Genomic DNA, 18,915 nt, shown 5'->3' on the forward strand with positions numbered 1-18,915 from the left:
CACTGGGGAGGTTGGGGGTGTGAGGGGAGGGGACTGCTCAGAGAGAGCAATGGCTTTCCACATTAAACTCTGTGATAAAGAACATACATAGTAGATGTGCCAGGTGTACAGGTCTGGTGAGCAAAGCCCATAGCACAAGCAAAGCAAATGATTTGTAGTCTGTTAAGATAACTAAGCAGTAAAGAAAAATTAGGGATTAAAGGAATCTCAAATAATTAATTTTCAGATGTAATTTTTGAAAACCATGATCTGTGAGTACTTTTCTTCTACTGATTTTCTTCCTATTTTTTGCAAGAGCTTGTTTAGAAGTCTCTGGGGCATCTCAAATGCCCTATCTGGGGAGAAGGAAGTCAGCTTTAAGTGTGAGCGCTCAGGATTTGTTGTGAAAAATCTGATCCTGTTTCTTTTAAAATGAAACCAGACAAGCATGTAAAGAGAAAAAACATGTGATGTGTGTAAGCAGTGGGAGATAAGAGCGTGTAGGTTTGTCTGGCAGCTGGGTTGTTAGAAGAAACTTGGTCTAGCAAAACTCATTCCCTGTGGAGCATAGCAAGATGTTAACCATAGTGGTTAGCTATTATTAAAACTGTGGTCATAGCAAGTTAAGGTAGGTTGTAGCTGGTGAAACAGGCCCACCCTCAGTTAAACACAGAGTAAAATCAGAGCAGAGTGGCATGGCAGTGAGAGGCTTGGCCATCATGAGCCTTGAATTTTTGCTTTCCTTTTCTTACTGAGGCTTGTTTGTGGAGATGTGGTAGATTAGGTGTTCCCTACAGCAGTGTAAATCCTCGTGCCTTGGCGGCATTTGCTGTAATGGTATTAGTTGGTGTCTTTCTCTCTGCTGATTTCCAGTGAACTGAGAGAGAAGTTGCCCTCTCCCAGAGGTGGTGGGTTCCTACCCTTGGTGCCTTGTCCCAGAAGTTATTATGACATTACATACGGTCATACCATCTCAAGAAATACTTTGCTGTCGTGTTGAAATAACAGCATGTTGCCAGGACGTTTTCCAATTTAGTTGGTGATTTCTTTAATGCAAGCAAAATATTAGGCTTTACTTTGTCAGTTTAGAGGTTCATCTGATGTAAATTGAGCTATTACTTTTAATTCTGCCTGAGTAATTGTTGTTATAGCTCATGTAAGAGTTAACATGATTTTTGGTTCCTAAAGGTGTGGCTATGTGACGGATTTCAGCTGATCTAAGGCTGTGGCTGTGCTGCGGAGGAGAGTGGCCTCACACTCCCCCTGGCCATGGCTATGCTTCCCACCTCTCCCTGGCTCCAGTACTGTTGGTTGTGAAGAGTGGGGTCAGTGTGCTGATAACCCTGCCAGAAAAAAAGGGCAGGGGTCATGGAAGAAAGGGTAGAGACAAAGGCCTCTGCTGCAAGGAGCACTCTGTATGGAGGGAGCAGGTTCGCTGCCACCAGAGCTGTGGATGTTACAGCAAATACCCACTTGAATGCTTTTGATCTGTTGTTGAAATGTAGGCATGCACCAAGGAGAGTGAGAAACGAAACAGAGTCACAGAGCTACAGAATGACTGAGGGTGGAAGGGACTTCTGTGAGTAACCAAGTCCAACCCCCTGCTGCAAAGAGGGCCTGAGATGGGCCTGGCTCCATCTCCCGGGATGGAGCTTGTATAGCCTCTCTGTGCACCTGTTTCAGTATTTGCTGCCAAGGTGAAAAAGTGTTTCCAAAGCCTAATCTCTATTCCCAGTGTTGCAATTAGTGTGACTGTTGCTTCTCCTCCCACTTCTGGGTCACCTCCCCGAAGATCCCAGCTCTGTTTTCTGTCTGCCCTCCCATTAGGGAGGCTATAGATGACAACAACAAGATTCTCTTTTAGCCTCATCTTAAAACTGAACAAACCCAGCTTTCTTGGCATCTCCTTGTATATCCTGTGGTCCAGCCTCTGCCATGCTGGTGACTGTCACAGGACATGCCAGCTACACTCATGCCTGCTTCGCCTTCCAAGTGCTGTCCAGGAGGGATCTCCCCATCCTTTTCTACAAACCCACTGTACAAATCCAGCGGGCACACAGCCAGAAATGCTGCGCACTGGTTATTAATTTAAAATCCTTGGTGGTATTCCCTGATTAGCAGGGAAGCAACATGATTTTTTCATAAAATTCCTGCCTGACTTCTACGGTCTCTTCTATGTATTTTTCATGCTGCTTATTGTGCAGCATTGTATTCTCAAAATGGGATGATGCATTTCAGAAGATACTGTTAGCTGCAAAAATATGTTTCTAGGTTTAGTCATTCTGCTCTGGCTACGGGGGGAAAAACACACTGAATACAAACTAGATGGAAAAAAAAGAAGAATGTATTGACATACCAACTGCTGACACTCCATTTTAAAATGCTCACATTCCCAGCACTTTAGCAGAAACAGAAAAGTAGTATTTTAGTACCATTCAGTACTTAAAAGTGCTCTACCACTTTTTTTGGAATGATGACCCTTGTATGGTGTAAAACTTTGGGGTTTTGTGCTAAAAAAGCAATATTTTGACATGTATTATGAACAGTCACTGAAGTTCTGAGTGAATGTTCTTTCTTTTCATTTTAATACGATTAGAAAAAGTTGTTCTTTAATGTTACAGAATTTACTAATGGAGAAGAATTTTATCTCATTTCCAACTAACGTTGTCATTTTTGTAATAGCAAAAAAGTTTTACCCTCTGTTGTTCTGTACAAGAGTAAGTGAACATTTTGCTTTATAGCAGGTTGATTTTAATGTTTCTTGACAAAAGGAAGGAAAATTAATTTTAATTTTCTAAAAATATGTCCCCTGGCTCAAAGTATAGTTCTCGGATAGAAAGCAAGCAATGTTTTGCTTTCTCAGCAATTTCTGTCACTTGAAGTGTGAATTGATCATGGAGGTAATAGCACATAGGGAAAATCCAGTGGGAACTGTCTGATTTCATATGTGTTTCAGTTCAAACACTTATGTTCTTTTGATTTGTAGAATGTAATTTTCACTGACAGTATTAGTGGCTTTTAGAAGAACAGCCCTTGACAGATGACATCCATCTAACCAGCTGCTGCCTAATCTGACTTCAGGCTGAAGATTGCATTATCTGACTGATTTGAAATACAGTAAATATTAATGACTTTTCATCTGTTATTTAAAATAAATACAAAGTACTGAGAGAGTGATGCTCATATTTCATACTTCTGCTGTAACTGGCTTCTTGTCATCTGGTGAGATAGTATCAACATTCATGACTGACAGCTTTTCTTCTTGGGTAATTTCTCTGGGAAAAATCGATGTTATTTTAATTTTCTTTTTTCTCCCACGGGCTTTATTACTCTAGGTTTCAGTATGGTCAGAAACAGTGAGATGTCTCATGTGGTGACTCAAAATCTTCTCTGGACATCCTGTTTCCATGCTTGATAACCCTTTCTGTGAAGAGATCTTTCCTGAGATTCAATCGAAAGCTTCCTTGGTGCAACTTGAGGCCGTTTCCTCTTGTTACTTGGGAGAAGAGATCAACTCTCACCTATCTACAACCACCTTTCAAATGGTTGTAGAGAGAGATTAGGTCACTCCCAAGCTTCCTTTTCTCCAGGCTAAACATCCCCAGCTCCCTCAGCTGCTCCTTATCAGACTTGTACTCCAGACCCTTCCCCAGCTTCATTGCCCTTCTCTGGACACGCTCCAGCACCTCAGTGTCATTCTTGTAGTGAGGGGCCCAGAACTGGACACAGTACTCAAGATTCACCAGTGCTGAGTACAGAGAGACAATCACTGCCCCAGTCCTGCACTGACACACTGTTGCTGGTACAAACCAGGATGCCATTGGCCTTCTTGGCCACCTGAGCACACTGCTGGCACCACCAGGTTTCTTTTCTGCCAGGCAGCTTTCCAGCCACTCTGCCCCAAGCCTGTAGCACTGCCTGAGATTGTTGTGACCCAAGACAGCACCTGGAACTTTTCCTTGTTGAACCTTATACCACTGGCCTTGGCCCATCGATCCAGCCTGTTCAGATCCCTCTGCAGAGCCTTCCTACCTTCCAGCAGTTCAGCATTCCAACCCATCTGGGTGTTGTCTGCAAGCTGATGAAGGGTGCCCTCGATCTCCTCATCCAGATCATTAATAAAGATATTAAACAGGACTGGCCCCAGTACCGAGCCCTGGGGGACACCACTGGTGACCGGCTGCCAACTGGATGAAACTCCATTCACCACCACTGCGTCTTGGCCTGGCCATCCAGCCAATTTTTTGCCCAGTGAACAGTACACTAATCCAAGCCATGAGCAGCCATTCTCCAGGAGAATGCTGTGGGAAATGGTGTCAAAGGCTTTACTAAATTCTGAGTAGACAACATCCACAACTTTCCTCTCATCTGCTAAGTCGGTCACCTTGTCACAGAATGAGATCAGGTTGGTCAAGCAGGACCTGCTTTTTATAAACCTGCTGTCTGGGCTTGATCCCCTGGTTGTCCTGTGTTTGCTGTGCAATGGCACTCAAGATGATCTTCATGACCTTCCCTGGCACTGAGGTCAGGCTGTCAGGCCTGTACTTTCCTAGATCTTCCTTCCGTCCCTTCTTGTAGATGGACATCAGGTTTGCCAGCTTCCAGTCACCTGGCACCTCCCCAGTTAGCAAGGGCTGCAGGTGGATCTGCCCTGTTGGCCTTCCCCTGATTCTTACTCATAAACACTCAACCCTAGTATCACTATCATTTAGCTTTAGGCAATCAAAACTGTCCCTAACATATACAGGCTTACCCCACCACATCTCCTTCCTTACCTGTCCCCTCTGACGAGTTTGTAGCCATCCCTTGCAGCATGACAGTTGTGTTAGTTATGTTTCCATGATGGCAAATACGTCAGGTTTCCTGCTGCACAATGGCTTCCAACTCCTCTTGTTTTTGTATTCAAGCAGAGACAGAACATCTGTAGGAATATGATGGTTTCAAAAATCTGCCCTTGAGTGGTTGCTGAAGCACAGGATAGAATTTATGACCAAAAGTTGGAAAGAAGTTAAAGTAGGGAAGAACAGGATGGTGGTTATAGTTATTCCCAATGATCAAAAAAATTTTTGCACAGGGGTTTGAACTTATATTCACTGTATGCAATACATATTAAATAAGTGGTTAGAAAGGTTACTATAAACTTAAAAATGCTTTAGTTGTTTCTGTGTTGGTCATCTTTGAGTTGTGGATATCTTTCATAGTGTAGTTTTCTACTTCATCTGCTAATTCTTTAAAGAAAAACCCCACAAACCCAAAGAAAACCCACACAACCGTTTCCTGAAAAGAAAACCCAACAAAATTGAGGTAGCAATAACTCCACTGTTTATTTGTCTTTCATTGCTTTCATTCTGGTTTATTTGAGAGCATGATCAATCACAAAGTGTTTATGCTTGTGAGAACTGCAGTGTCCCACAGTCTGTCACTCTCAAAGTCAATTTGTTTATTAAGGACTGTTCCAACTTTTTAAATATTGTAAACTCGAAACATTGCTATTAAGCAGCCTTAGGTCTCTTTTNACAGTTCTTGCTTACTGAATTATCTTCTCTTCCTCTATTAGTACTTTGGCGTGTTCAGGCAGACTACATTGATTCCTTTATTTTGAATATTGTTAATCTTGTTGCACATTTTTCATCAAAATAGCTGTCATAAATCTGTCAGCTGTCAGAAATAGAAGTCAGCTTTGAAATCTTTTTAAAATATTGCAATGCATTTTCATTAGAGCAAGTTGTCAGCAGAGAACATATTTCTTTTCTTGACACTGTCATACTGCTTTGATGAATGACACTGGGCAGTGTTTCACTTTATAGCATTGGTTGGGTACAATACCAGCGCTGCAGATGCAGCCTGAGACACCCATGTCTTCCCTATCATCCTGCTGCACCTGTTTTCTTTGCAGACAGGGGATGGAGCGTTGGCACCGGCAGTAGCTCCCGGATATGGACAGATTTGCATCGGGGGAAAGACATGCAGAGCAGTGGTGCAATTGTTTCTTGTCTTCTTAGAATGACAATGATTGCCTGAATTATTACAAATGTTGATACTTGCTGCTATAAAACAATTCACTGAACTCTAGTTCTGTGCATGTAAAAATATGTTCATTTACTGAAATGTAACGAATATAATGAATTCATTTTTCTTCCTTCTTCCACGCTCCATCAGAAGTTAGGTGAGCTGAATATAGACACTTAAATCAGATGCAAATGAACTAAGTAACTTAAGCGCTGCCTTTGACTTAATGTCTTGGAGTCAATATTTAGGCACCTGAACAGCTACATGTGGATTACAGAACAGGGAATTAAACTTTTTTTTTTCCTTGTCATGCATCTTAAAAGAATAATAGCTGGCATCTACTAATTAGTAAAAATGCAAGACTTTAGTCCTTCCAAATCATAACGTGGTGCTTTAGTAAGCAAATAAACTCTAGTAAACTATTTAATTCTTTGGATATGGAGCCACCCTTGTTTAACTAGCTTGCAAGTGAAAGGTTTGTGTCTGTAGGCAGCAGAGTCCAACCAGAGCAGGGTAGGTCTTCAGGGCATTTCTGTCTAGTTCTCTGCCTCTCGGCTCTTTCCTCTCCATTCACATGCTCAGTCTTTTGAGTTGCAATCAAATGCAAAAGAGTTGGGGGTATTTGCTAGTAATTCAAGGGATTGTTCTGTAAAGATGTTATGGAGCTGGTGTATGATGCTTGCTGATGCAAAGATCAGGATAACAATCTTGTTGTACCCATTCATCCCTTTCCCCACCCCGTTCCTTTTTATGACTTCCAAAAACCAACAGTATTTTCATCTGCCAAAATAAAAGAATAGGCTGTTATATGTATGCTCACTTTTATTGGTAGGGAAAGTGCTTAACTAGCCCCTCTGAAGGTATTGCATTTATCTTATGGAAAGGTCAGGGTTTCCTTCAGATTTCCATAGGACCTCCTAGATGCCATATGGATATTGAATCCAGGTTAAATAAATATTTGAAACTGCTCTTACCTGCTCTTAATCATTTCCAAATGTAACAGCCCAGTGATATGGAGCCCAGATAGGCTACTTTTAAATTACTCTTGAAGTTGATAGGTATGTATTGATGTACTCAGTGAATTTATGTTTTGGTAACTTGCAGAGATTAACACATTAATCTTTTGCTGCATTTTAGTAAACACTTCATGATTCTCAAACCCTCAAACTGAAAACCTGTTGCATATTTGGACCTTGCTTGTCTTAGCTCATACTGTTTAGATCAGCATTTGGGTTGGACTTGTAAAATGAAGCAGCTGTATCTCATGCTTTGATCAAACAAAAAAATACTTTCAAGCTTACTGATTTTGATTCAAGTTTCTTTGTCATAGGAATGATAATCTGAAGAAAAAAAAAGTCCCTTTTAAAAAATGCTAGTTTTATTAATTTCTAAAATGGAGCCTGAATTTTTAAGTAATTTTAATTTTTTTCAAGTTATTTTTATTTGTTTTTGACTTCATCTTTCTATCACTACTTATTTTCTTAATTCTACTGCTAGAAAGCTGGTTTTACAGAGAGACTGAAGTGAAAAAGCATAAGGCTTTTTGTTGCTGTTATGGGAATTATTCTTGGAGCCATGACAAAATTAATAAGAAGAGAAAAAAAAGCAAAAAGGGGTTTTTTATTGGTTTTACCTTCTGCTTCATTATGTGTTTAGTTCAGCAGATAAATCTATAGCAACATCTGTAACACAGTGAAATAATTGAATAGAAAAAGTTTGGAAGCAGTAAATTAGTGACATGGCAACGAACTTCAGTGTAGACAGAATTAAGACAGGACCAATTTTTTTTTTAATAAAAACTTTTAAAATGATAGCTGATTAAAGTAAGTAAGAAGTTTCTAGATTTTTAAAAAAGAATTCAAGTACAGCATAATATAAAGAAATCTCAAGGATCTAACTGTGGAAAGAGAGAGGATAGACAGGTTTCCCTCCTGGAAGTCAGCAGAACAACTGGAGGACCCCTGGGGAAAACTGATGTTCCACTCCTCCTGTGGCTGGCTGTGTTTTGACTCTGTCACAAACATCCTGTGTGATTCTGGGCAAGTCCGTTTTGGAGAAATTGTTGGGATGGTACACCCTGGTAATGAGGAAAAGGAATGTGGCTCAGCCAGCTCGGATTTTGTTATACAATACAACTGCTTGTAAGCAGGAGCAGGGGCTGAATTGACAGAGGAACAAACACGAAGGGAGACTTTGCAATTGATTTCACTTCTGAAGTCCTGATGTTTTTGTGAATCTGATCTTGTGGGGGGCGTTGACATGTTTTCTAACTCCTACGTTTGTTAATATAAATCCAATTTCACAAATCTCTGATGGAATTAGGATGATCCATTTGATATTTCTCACTTGGATTTCTGAAAGATGTTTGACAAGGTCTGTCTCCAAAAGCTCTAAAGAAGATTTAACAGCCATGGAATAAGGGAGAAATTTGTCTGTAGCTAAGGAAAAAAATAAACGTAGGAATAGAGGGGAAGGGTAAATACCAAGGTTTTATTGTCAACAGTAGAAGGTCACCAGCAGTTTTTTTCAGAGATGACTGAGACTTGTGCTCTTAGACAGAACTGTAAATGAGCTGTAGAGGGAAGCAGGAGATGGCAAAACTGAGGGATGATCCTACGCTCTTTAGAATGGTAGAAACTGGGTCTACCACAGTCTTTCATGTCTGGTTGTCAGGGGACTGCGTGATGGGCACTACAGTGATAGATGAAACTGAGTTCAGTTAAATACTGAGAGTTTGTAGGATTTTTTTCTCCTGTTTTCAATTTTATATCCAAAGTAATGAGCTTGAGATAGCTGTTAGAACTAAGGATGGATATCTTGTGCTTACAGTTTATAATTTAACAAAAATGTCTGTTCTCAGTAGCATAGGATTGTGTAATTCTTTTTCTTTTGCATCACAGTTTGATGCTTTGTAATGCTTACTTCTTTGTGTAGGTTTTCTGCAGAAAAAGTATTTGTCAGTGGTACATGAGATACATTTAGCTTTCTGTATCAGCATCAATAAATGAATGTGTAAATTATATGTTCATCTTTAAAAACATAAATCTTACTTTCTACTTTTGTAAGATTGTATTGCTGAACTGGATATAGCTAGGTATTTTACATGCTGTAGTAAAGGCATTACTTGTTTGTGGACTTGCAGTATAGAATGATATTCATCACACTTTCATTAAGTGACTAATTTATGTAGTACTTTTAAATTTATGTTGATATTTACAGTGGTGTGAATTTTCTCACAGCAATTTTAATTTTTTTTTTTCTACTTGTAGTGCATCATAATTGTTGTTGATAAGATGGAGAGATGATCCTGCCATCCTAGTGATGTAGCAGCATGGAAATGTATTCACTGAGTGTAAATATTTGTTTGTATTTGGTGTATAATGTGAGAGGTAGAGTACTTCTTTATCTAGGATATTTACAGTGGGGTCTAAGTGATTAATAAAAGAGGACTACAGTAATTCAGTTTTCTTTTTTTTAAACTTGGAAAAATCTGAAATAGTCTAGGGAATTATATTGGAGTAGTTGCATTGGTGACCCAATGAGAAGTACCTCCCTGTCCTTGCTGTCCATTTTGAACCCAATATATCTGCCCCAACCCTGGCAGTTTTCAAAGCCAGGTTGGTTAAGGCCTTAAGCAACCTGGTCTAGTGGGAGGTGTCCCTGCATATGGCAGGGGGGACTGGTACTATATGATCTTTAAGGTCCATTCCAACCCCTTAACATTCTATGATTCTATGATTTATAATATACCTCATCTGTAGTACTCAAAACAATTCTTAATATTCGTAATTTAAAAAAATTCTATTAAACCCTTTTCAGATAGTCTGTTTTGCCTTGTTCAAGTGCTCACAAATGTGACAGTAACACATCAGTCTGTGATGTCCCTTCCTGAAGGCTGACTGCAACTAGTGTGAGGCTCCTTTCCTCATTCTCTGGTGACAGACAGGTTTTGGCTCTGAATCCTGCTGGAGGAGCAGCTGTAGTTTGGCCTCCCTGGGCTGTGCTTTGGTAGAGCCATTCTCTGGTTATCAACCACTGAGGGAGCGTAAGCAGATTACTGAGTGGAGCTAAAGTTAGCCTCTGCAAAAGCCTTGTGTCCAGATGCTGTCAAAGCTCCAATTTAAGGAAGTGTCTTGGGTGCCTGAATGCCTAAATCCCTTGACTTTGACAGACTCCAGACATCTTACCCAGTGCTGCAAAGTTGTTTCTCAGAAATTATTAAATTGTAGGAGCATGCTTGTTGTCTGTGTATCTGATTCTCTCTCACACCCCTTCCCAGTAGCAAGCCCAGCCTCAGCCATCCTGGTGGCTCCTCTTGCTTGCCTTTGTCCCTTTTGGCAAAGGAGCCGAAAAAACCCGTGCAGAGCTGGAATAAAGCAGTTTCCATTAACAGCATGCAATTAAGTGGGGGGTGATGCAGGTCCTGGCTAAAGGCTCTTGTCGCTCTGGGCCTTTTCTGTTGGCTTTCCAGTCAGGTTGCCTGTTTTGTTTTGCTTGAGTTCAGGCCAAAATGAAATGGTATCCAGCTGCCCTAGTTGATATGTAATCTCCTTTGGTGCTTCAACCTCCATGTGTTCCAGGATTAGATTCCTCTGGTTTGTCTTGTCAAATAAACATCAGCATTTAACAATGTTAGGTGGGTAAGAGCATTAGGTGAATAACCTGCTTCTCCATGTTAGCAGTGGCAGTTCACACAGGTAGTGTCAAGGCTGTCGCAGGTACTGTACACTCAATTAAACTGGGAAAATTGTATTTTCCATTGAGTGGCTACAACTATGCTGAAACTTGAGTGTGTTGAGCTGCTTAGGTTAAATATTTCACTAAATCTACTACAGTTATTTAAATAAAAATTGTTGGAATGAATCATTGCTTCAGAAGTTTTCAACAGCACCTGAAATGTGTACATGAAAAAAGCAACGTAGAATATAATAGATTTACAGATAATGAAAGAGATGCTAGTTTATAATATTCTTTGCCCTTTAAAATTTTAATAATGGCATATTTTTATGTGGAGTTAATGAGCCCTGAAAGTAAATCAGGATTGAAACTTAAGGTCATGTTATTTTTATTTCTGTTTTCAATAAGCTTTGGGAACTAGTGAAATGTTTAGCTGCATTTGTGTTTCTCAAGAACCTGGTGCGAAGTTAAGTGTCATGGGGCTATGCACTAATAGTGCATTTTTTCCCTTTTATGTTCCAGTATTTGCCCCTTTAAGGGAATATAGATATATATGTATAGCTGCGGTTTCTTAAGCTTTGGTAAATTTTATACTGTAGAAATCCTATGTGGAGTTCACTGCATACTATGCGTTAAATACTTTTGTATAGATATTTTACTTTTCAGCATAAAACAGTAAGTGCTTTGAGATCTATTACTGAAAGATGTGGAGTGGGAACTGGATACTGAGATGACAGTAAGATGTGATTTGTTATGGCACTGATTATTATACATTACAGTAGCAATTACCAAAATCTCCCTCACTCCATTTATTCCAGAGGAAATTCTGTTGTTGATAAGAACAGCTTTTATTCAAAGTAGAGAATTTTGCACACTTCTTTGCACTGGTTTTGTGGTAAAGATTAACTGATAGGTCATAATTTGATCTTTTATGTTAAGTGCATTCATACATTTGAAGAATGGTGGGTAAGACTGGGATCCTACCATTGCAGGGGCATGTCTGCCCTAACAGTGGAACCCCAAAGAAGAGATCCTAATCTGAAATTTATGTATGTGTGCTTGTTTACGTCTGTGTACACACACGGGAGAGTGTTGCATCTCACTTGAGTAGAGAGAGCTTCAATCCTGCTAGTGTCTGCGGGAGATTCCTTGTCCAAAATTCATCTGCAAGTGTATCTTGGTTGAATTAGGAACTGTACCTGTGGCATTAACATACAGGCTTTTTTTTCTCTTTTTGCAAAAGACAAAATGTGACTTTAGCAAGGTCTTGGGTGTTATTTTCTGACCCTTTGTGGTTTAAATAACAGGTAACTTGTACAAATTGAATGAAAATTAATGTGGTCTATATTTTTAGGCAAGCCTAAAAGCTCTTTATAAAAGCCCCTTTTTCACAGCCTATTTGCTATGGGCAGGTGAGCATAAGCTTGGTGCTCTCACAGCTGTTCTGTAGCACCTGGTTTGAAACCTGAGCATGTGCCACTGCCAGGGAGGTGGCAGTCAGGGCAGCAGGGAGCTGCTCCAGCCATTTCAGGCTTCTGCAGCCCAGAGTTATTGTTCATAATGAATATTCTCTTTCTGTTCTCAGCATGGGTGTCATTAATGGGAGAAACTATTTGAGAATGAACTATAGACAGGTACAGGTTGTTGTAGCCAGGTCGTTGTAGCCTATTGTCTTTAGGAAGCATTTGAAAGTTCCTGGTGTGCACTTTTAGAAATGTAACAGTGGGTGAACCTCTTTAGATTTTGATGCATTTGTCCATTGTATTAAAGGATGATTAAAATGATTAGATGTACAGTGTTGAAGTATTAATTTTCTGAACATATTTATCAAGAAGAGGTAATAATTATAGTCTGCTTGATAATGTTATGCACATCACACTCCTGTTAGCCGATTTTTTTTCCTGCAACTGTGCCAGATTTTAATTAACATATTTGAAAACAAGTATAAAAACTTGTGCATTTATAATTAAATCTTCAATATCATTATTATTATTGTGCTTTCAAAAAGGTGTATTTAGCATACAAAAATGGCCTAGAATTACAGTAAGTTATAATGATCCTCACAAAAATACTGGGGTTATATGTGAAGCAGATGGCATTCCTTTTTATTGGGGAAAAAAGAAGCAGCCTGAATGAAAACAAATTTTTCTGTGTGGACTCAGGGCTTTGTTATAAATGATTCAGAGTGAATAAGGTGCTTTCCACAGAGATATACTCAGAATAACCCACTCATCACAACCTATGAATTATTTGGGCCCAGAAAACTTTCTCATTTCCATCTTGCTTTTAAAAACACTTTTTCGTGGCAGCGGTATTTGCTGTTCTCTTTGCTTTCCTATTTCGGAGTAGAATGGAAGAACATGGAGACATGAGCTACCTCTTGTGTTCAATCTCTTTAATTACACTCAGGGGCTTTTCCTGTGGAGTTCTTTTTGGTTCTGCTGCCTCCATGCGCAGGAAGGCTGGATAATCACTTGTGTCAATTTGCTGATTTCAAATACTTTGCTGAAAGATTAAAAATATTCTTTGCATCAGTGTTTTGCTATTATGCAGAAAGTTAGATGAGGCTGTATTTCTACCTGTATGTCTTTTACTGAAATATGCATTTTCTTTTGAAGACCTCATTATGGAAGAGCTGGTCTTCATTTTGCATTGGTAAAAATTAGTAAATGTTAAGGAAAATAAAAGATCTGAATTTACTAAAGGTTTTTTTTTTTTTTTTTTTTTTTTACTTTCTATTAAAATGTTGCAAAATCTGTAACTTATTCAGATACTTGTAAGCCAGTGTAAATGAAGATGGATGAAATAACCATAGGTGTGGTTTTATGGCATGCATTTTTTAGTGTTTGTTGAATAGATAATAGAAAGCGTATTACAAATAACAACAAATGACTGACTGATGGATTATTTCTTTCCTAAGCATTTGGGAAATCTTCGTTATATTTAAACACTGTTTAGGGAGAATCTGGCCAGCTAGTTTTTAATACTAGTGTATCTATTTTGTCTTAAAGGATTCAAATATGATTAACTTCTGTAAAAGGAACACATAATGATACAAGCTTTTACAACATATAGTGTGATCTAAGCAATCACCATCAGATCATTACTTGAAAATTTGAAGTTCTCTTTTCTCTTTAGATAGACGCTGTTATAGGTTCTTCAACCTTCTTGATTTGTGGACTCCTAGGCATTTTTCAGTGATACCCTTTATTAATTTCTGAATCACTTCTTTCTCTTATTCCAACCATTGGAGACATAACAGATATATGAATCTAATTTGAATTTGAAATTAAGAAAAAAAGAACTAGAATTTTTAGAATTTTTGGAGGACAAAGATTACTAATTCTGAATAATTTTGGGTGATAATAGTATCATTGCAAAGGTAATTTTATACCATATTTATCTCCTTAATCAGCCAGTTTAAAAATTAAAAATACTTCTTTATTTCTAAATTAGTTGTCAGTAGAAAAACAAGGTACACGAGTATTGCTGGTGTCAAGTGCAAATTAATTGCTTGAATTGCAGCACTGTGCTTGGTGCAAACCAGTAAAGCTGCAGATTTGCAAAATGTCTAAATAAATATCTGAGAGTACGGTGGTGTGACATAGAACTTTCCCCTGCAACTGTAGAGTAGCACATCGTAGAAGGAGGGAAATGTTCTGCTGTTGGCACAAGTGTTGTATTTGGGGACTTCTGTCCAGCTTTTGTTCATCCATGTGTAAACATGGAGATAGGCTTTCTGTAACTCTGTAACTAAGGTTTTTTCAGTGGATATCTAATATCACCTGTAAATAGGAATGCAAAATATTAACAGTGTACAAAAACTGTCACAAGTATAGGGACTTCTGAGTGCTTGACTGCGGTCTCCTCCATGATGATTTAATATGTTTTTAACACAGCAGTTCTTGTTTGTATGTGAGATTAACTTCTCAGATGTTAAAAGCCATCCTTATCAATCAGTTGATTCCCCCTTTTTCCCGGATTTTTTGCTCTTAGGTGCTTTTGCTTTCTTGTTATTGACAGATAGCTGAAGAAGATTTTTTCATTCTCTTAGTAGTTTTGTTGAGCCCTGAAATGCTTTTGTTATCTACAGTGTGGCAGAAATGTAATGCAAAATATTTCAGCTGGGTCTTCTCTTTTTGTACATTTTAAAACACCAAAGATGCTTGTAGAGATGCACAAGGTTTGCTTCCTGTTTCAGTAAACAGGAAGCAAACAGTTACTGTGCTTAACAGTTCTGTTAAGCACAGTATTTATTGATTAAGGGATCTTCCTTCTAGTTCTTTATTTCTGGCAGTATTTTTAATGTGTCATGGATTTATATATTTCATGTTCCAACTAAAAATGCTCTGTTTTATTTTTCTAAATACAAATGCACTTTTCTTCCTTGTGTTGTCACAACAGATAGTGAACCCAGATGCCACTCTTCAGGAGTTTTGATTTCCTGGTAAGGTGTACCCTTGGTTTGTGTTGTGCAGTTCGGCTGAGGGTGCCAAGCGGATGAACTGGCTCACTTGTTAGCTTTGTCTGGATACAGTTTGCTTATGGGTTTCCCACAATTTGTCGTGTGTGTGCAAGTTTTGCAGTTTATTTGTGCACAAAATCCAGTGCAGATCCCTTGTGAGACTTGTGTGTGGACGTTTATTTAGATGAGAGAAAAATGGCTTAACGCTTGCTTTCAGCTGAGATGTGGAAGCAGAGCAAGCTTTCCTTCGGTGTTCTTGTCCAGACTCTGGCAGGGCAGGACAGAGATGCCTCACAGGCTGACCAGATCATGCAACTGCTGTTATTAACACCAGTTTTGCAATATATCCATTTTCAAATATACACATTTTCAAACACGTACATTTTCAAATTTTTATTCGCAGTGAACAGTTTACATTTGGACGTGGTTAGGTGTTTGTTTAAATACACTGAGTTGCAGCCTTAGGTTTTTCTTCATTTTAGACCTTCACTCAGGTTTTATTTTGCTGTATTAGGTATCTTGGTCTAAATTGAAGGGAATGAACTGAGTGGCTGCTGTGTCCATGTGCCTCTGGTAGGGAGGCTCCTGGCCCAGCCTTGGAGATAGCATTTATGTTCCTATGAATCTGACTGTCTCCAGTAAATGCCGCTCATCTCAAAGCAACATTTTTCCCTGGAAGACAGTGCTTTTAGTGCTGGACAAGTAGGTAAAGTCACTCCAAGGGGAGAGACATATCACTGTTGTTTTATATATTTAGGAAGCTGCTGCTGCAGCTTTTTTCATTTCCTTCACTTTAAAATGTTTTATCTAATTCAGGATGTTTCAAGTTATTATTCTAGCCAGTCGCTTAAATAAAAATAAACAATTTAAAATACATCATTAAAAGTATGTTATGCCCAAAATGGAGTCAATGATGTGTCCCACAGGACCAGAAAATGAACCTTAGAATATTATGGACAATTTAAAATGGTCAGATTTAATTATAGCAGGAGTGTGCAATTACTGAATGAGGTATGAGAGACATGGGAAATGTTCCCATCTAAATAATGACCAGAATGTGCTTGTTCTAATAATATTCCATAACACATTTAGGGCCCTAGGATTACAACACTTTCAGGTTATTAGAAGACGATGATAATAGTGTGTTTTATTGCCAAATTACTACCATATTCTCTGAGGTATGAAGTGATATTAATGACCATTTTCAATAAGGAATAACATTTTGCAACATCAGTAGCACTTAACCATATTAAAATATGTTGTGTTGTGCAGTAAAGCCCTGGGGTATAGAGATGAAAACTAAAGAGTTTAATTTTGAGATGCAATTGGGAAATTATTTGGACATTCAAAAAAGCTTTAGGGTAAAAATACATTAATGAAGTATGTTTTTTAACTATTTGCAATAAATAAAAAGATACATGTATATTACCTAGTTTTAATTTTGGTTTATAAAAATGTTAAAATCGGTGCATGACCTACATTCTGTTTAGTGTGCTATATAAAATTTCAATTATCTACATGTCTGCTCAATCTACAAATGAACCAATAAAAGAGAAAATTAGTACATATATGTAAATGAATGCTGCTTGGAATGCATATTAAAAATATTTTTCATGAAGGAGGAAGCTTTATGGAATAGGTGACAAGATAACATTCAGTTTCTCTAGTAGCATATTCTCTTAATGAGGAACTCTGTGTTCAAACAATTTACCAACAGCCATTCTTTACAGATTTGTGTGCCTCTTTAACTGTAAATATTGTAGTATTTGTTTTGCCAAGGTCAGATGCTCAGACTTGGTGACATTATTGTCATTGATCTAATCAACTGTTAACTCTCATACCATCTGGTTAAGTTATTATGTTAATTCCAAGTAAGTAAGTTAATTCCAGTCACTCACAACTGCCAAAGACAGGGCAATTTTATGATGTCAAAATATGCTTCTGAAGCTAAATAAACCCTCTGTACATCTTGTGTGTTATGGAATGTTGTAAAAACTAAAGATGTATTTTCCTGCGGGAGCATCACTTTCATTTGCTTAAAACAAATCTGAGTTTTATTTAGAGTTATAAAAATAAGGAAATCATATTGTGGTTTTATAGTCACTGTAAAATACCATAAAATCCTTGTAAGTTATCATCTTGCTGTTGAGTCAACAATTGAAGAGTTGCATGTGATATACATTCTAATTGTATATGATATCATTTTATACTATCCAAATACTGTTAAATGGGTGCAACAGAATACATTAAGGATTGGTTTGCAGCCACAACCTTGTATTTAATGTCAGATGTGGAACTGTCAGAATTACAAAGCTTGACATAGGTCTGCACAGAAATAATTGAAGGAACTTGCTATCTGTTGACTTAGAGCTTTAGTTCTGCTTTAAGATAATGAAAGTTAAATCTGTGCTTTAATTCTGTGCTAGATCATGGGAGCTTCAGTTCTGCTCTCCCTTAATGTACAAAGATCATGACTTGAGTGCTGAAAATTCAAGAAATTCAATTTTAGAAATCCTTGGAATTTGTTCGAAGTTCATCATGAGAGTATCATTCTTGTGATGCTGCATGAGAACGTCTTCATAAACCAAAACATTCAAGGTTTAAGCTAAAACCTTGTGTTGTGAAACTTGGGATTAAAATCTCCAGAATTTGGTGAAATGTTAAAGACTGAAACCCATCAAATTTTAGTTAGGACTTGAGTAAGTTTTAGTTCAGCTCCAGTTTAATGTGAATCTTTTTTTGCCATACTGTTTTGAAATGGTCAGTTTGTGGCTCTTATGCAACTTGGGACTACCCCAGCTGTTGCTCTATTTCTTATCTCACAATTATTCTGGTATTCAAGATTAAAATAAAAAGTCTTGTTCTACTCATAAACAGAAACTTAGTTAATGTCAGATAATAAAATCTGGAGTCCCACGAGTCTTCATGGCTTTAGAGCCATAGGGCACTGAAGAGGTGCTGTCTGGTAGCTTTGATATTAGAGCCATTGTGTCTAAATGAACAGAGTTATTTGAATATCTCTCAGGGAAAGATTAGTGTTTGGTGGCACAATATGCAAATTTCTTGTTTGGTTACATGGCATGTAATGCAATTGGAGATGGAGTTTCAACTAGTCCAGTTTTATGCGTAATAACTTAAAAGCAATATAGAGACGTACATATTACACTATTTATGTTGGTCTCACGGTTTAATGTGGTGTATTTGACTGGACACTGTTCAAATAAAATCATACGGGGATGCATGTGTGGATTAAATGGCTCTTGTAAGTAGTGATAATAACTTGATATTGGTAAACATTGATAAATCCAAAGTGTGTGTTTTCTGGTGGCAGAAACAAGCAAATGAACTCTTTCTTCCTGTTCTGTATTCAGAACTGCAGTTGCCTGCTATGCTGCAGTAAAGGAGGGAGGTGTGGGCTGTCTTCTCCTCTCCAGCTGATGGGCTGTGCTCGACTGGGAACACTCCCTGGTGGGGATGTCCTAGTTTTTGATATTCTCTATTGGCACAAGGAAAGTTCTGAGCAGTGATGACTGGGAAATGCAAAGTGCTGTTCATTTTGTAAATTGGCAATTGATGGCAATATTGTCAATGCATGCTATGTTTTCCTTCACTGGTGGCTTATAGAAACAATATCAAGTTTTTACATCATTTTGTAATTTTTTTTTTTTTCAAATAAGAGCCTTGGTTATCATTTAGCAATGTAGTTATGTATATATATGTGTGTGTGTATGTATATGTATTTGTAGGTCCATGTTTATATAGCTGTTTGTAATTATATTTGCTAG

The 18,915-nt window shown here is 38.2% G+C and overlaps 1 protein-coding gene across 12 annotated transcripts in view; it reads left to right on the top strand.

The window, feature by feature from the left end:
- Window positions 1-18,915, top strand: part of PARD3 (par-3 family cell polarity regulator) — a 450,340-nt gene that overhangs the window by 62,274 nt on the left and 369,151 nt on the right. The window lies entirely within an intron of this gene.

The sequence above is a fragment of the Lepidothrix coronata genome, unplaced genomic scaffold, assembly GCF_001604755.1.
Source record: "Lepidothrix coronata isolate B3197 unplaced genomic scaffold, Lepidothrix_coronata-1.0 Scaffold80, whole genome shotgun sequence".
NCBI classification, from domain to species: Eukaryota; Metazoa; Chordata; class Aves; order Passeriformes; family Pipridae; genus Lepidothrix; species Lepidothrix coronata.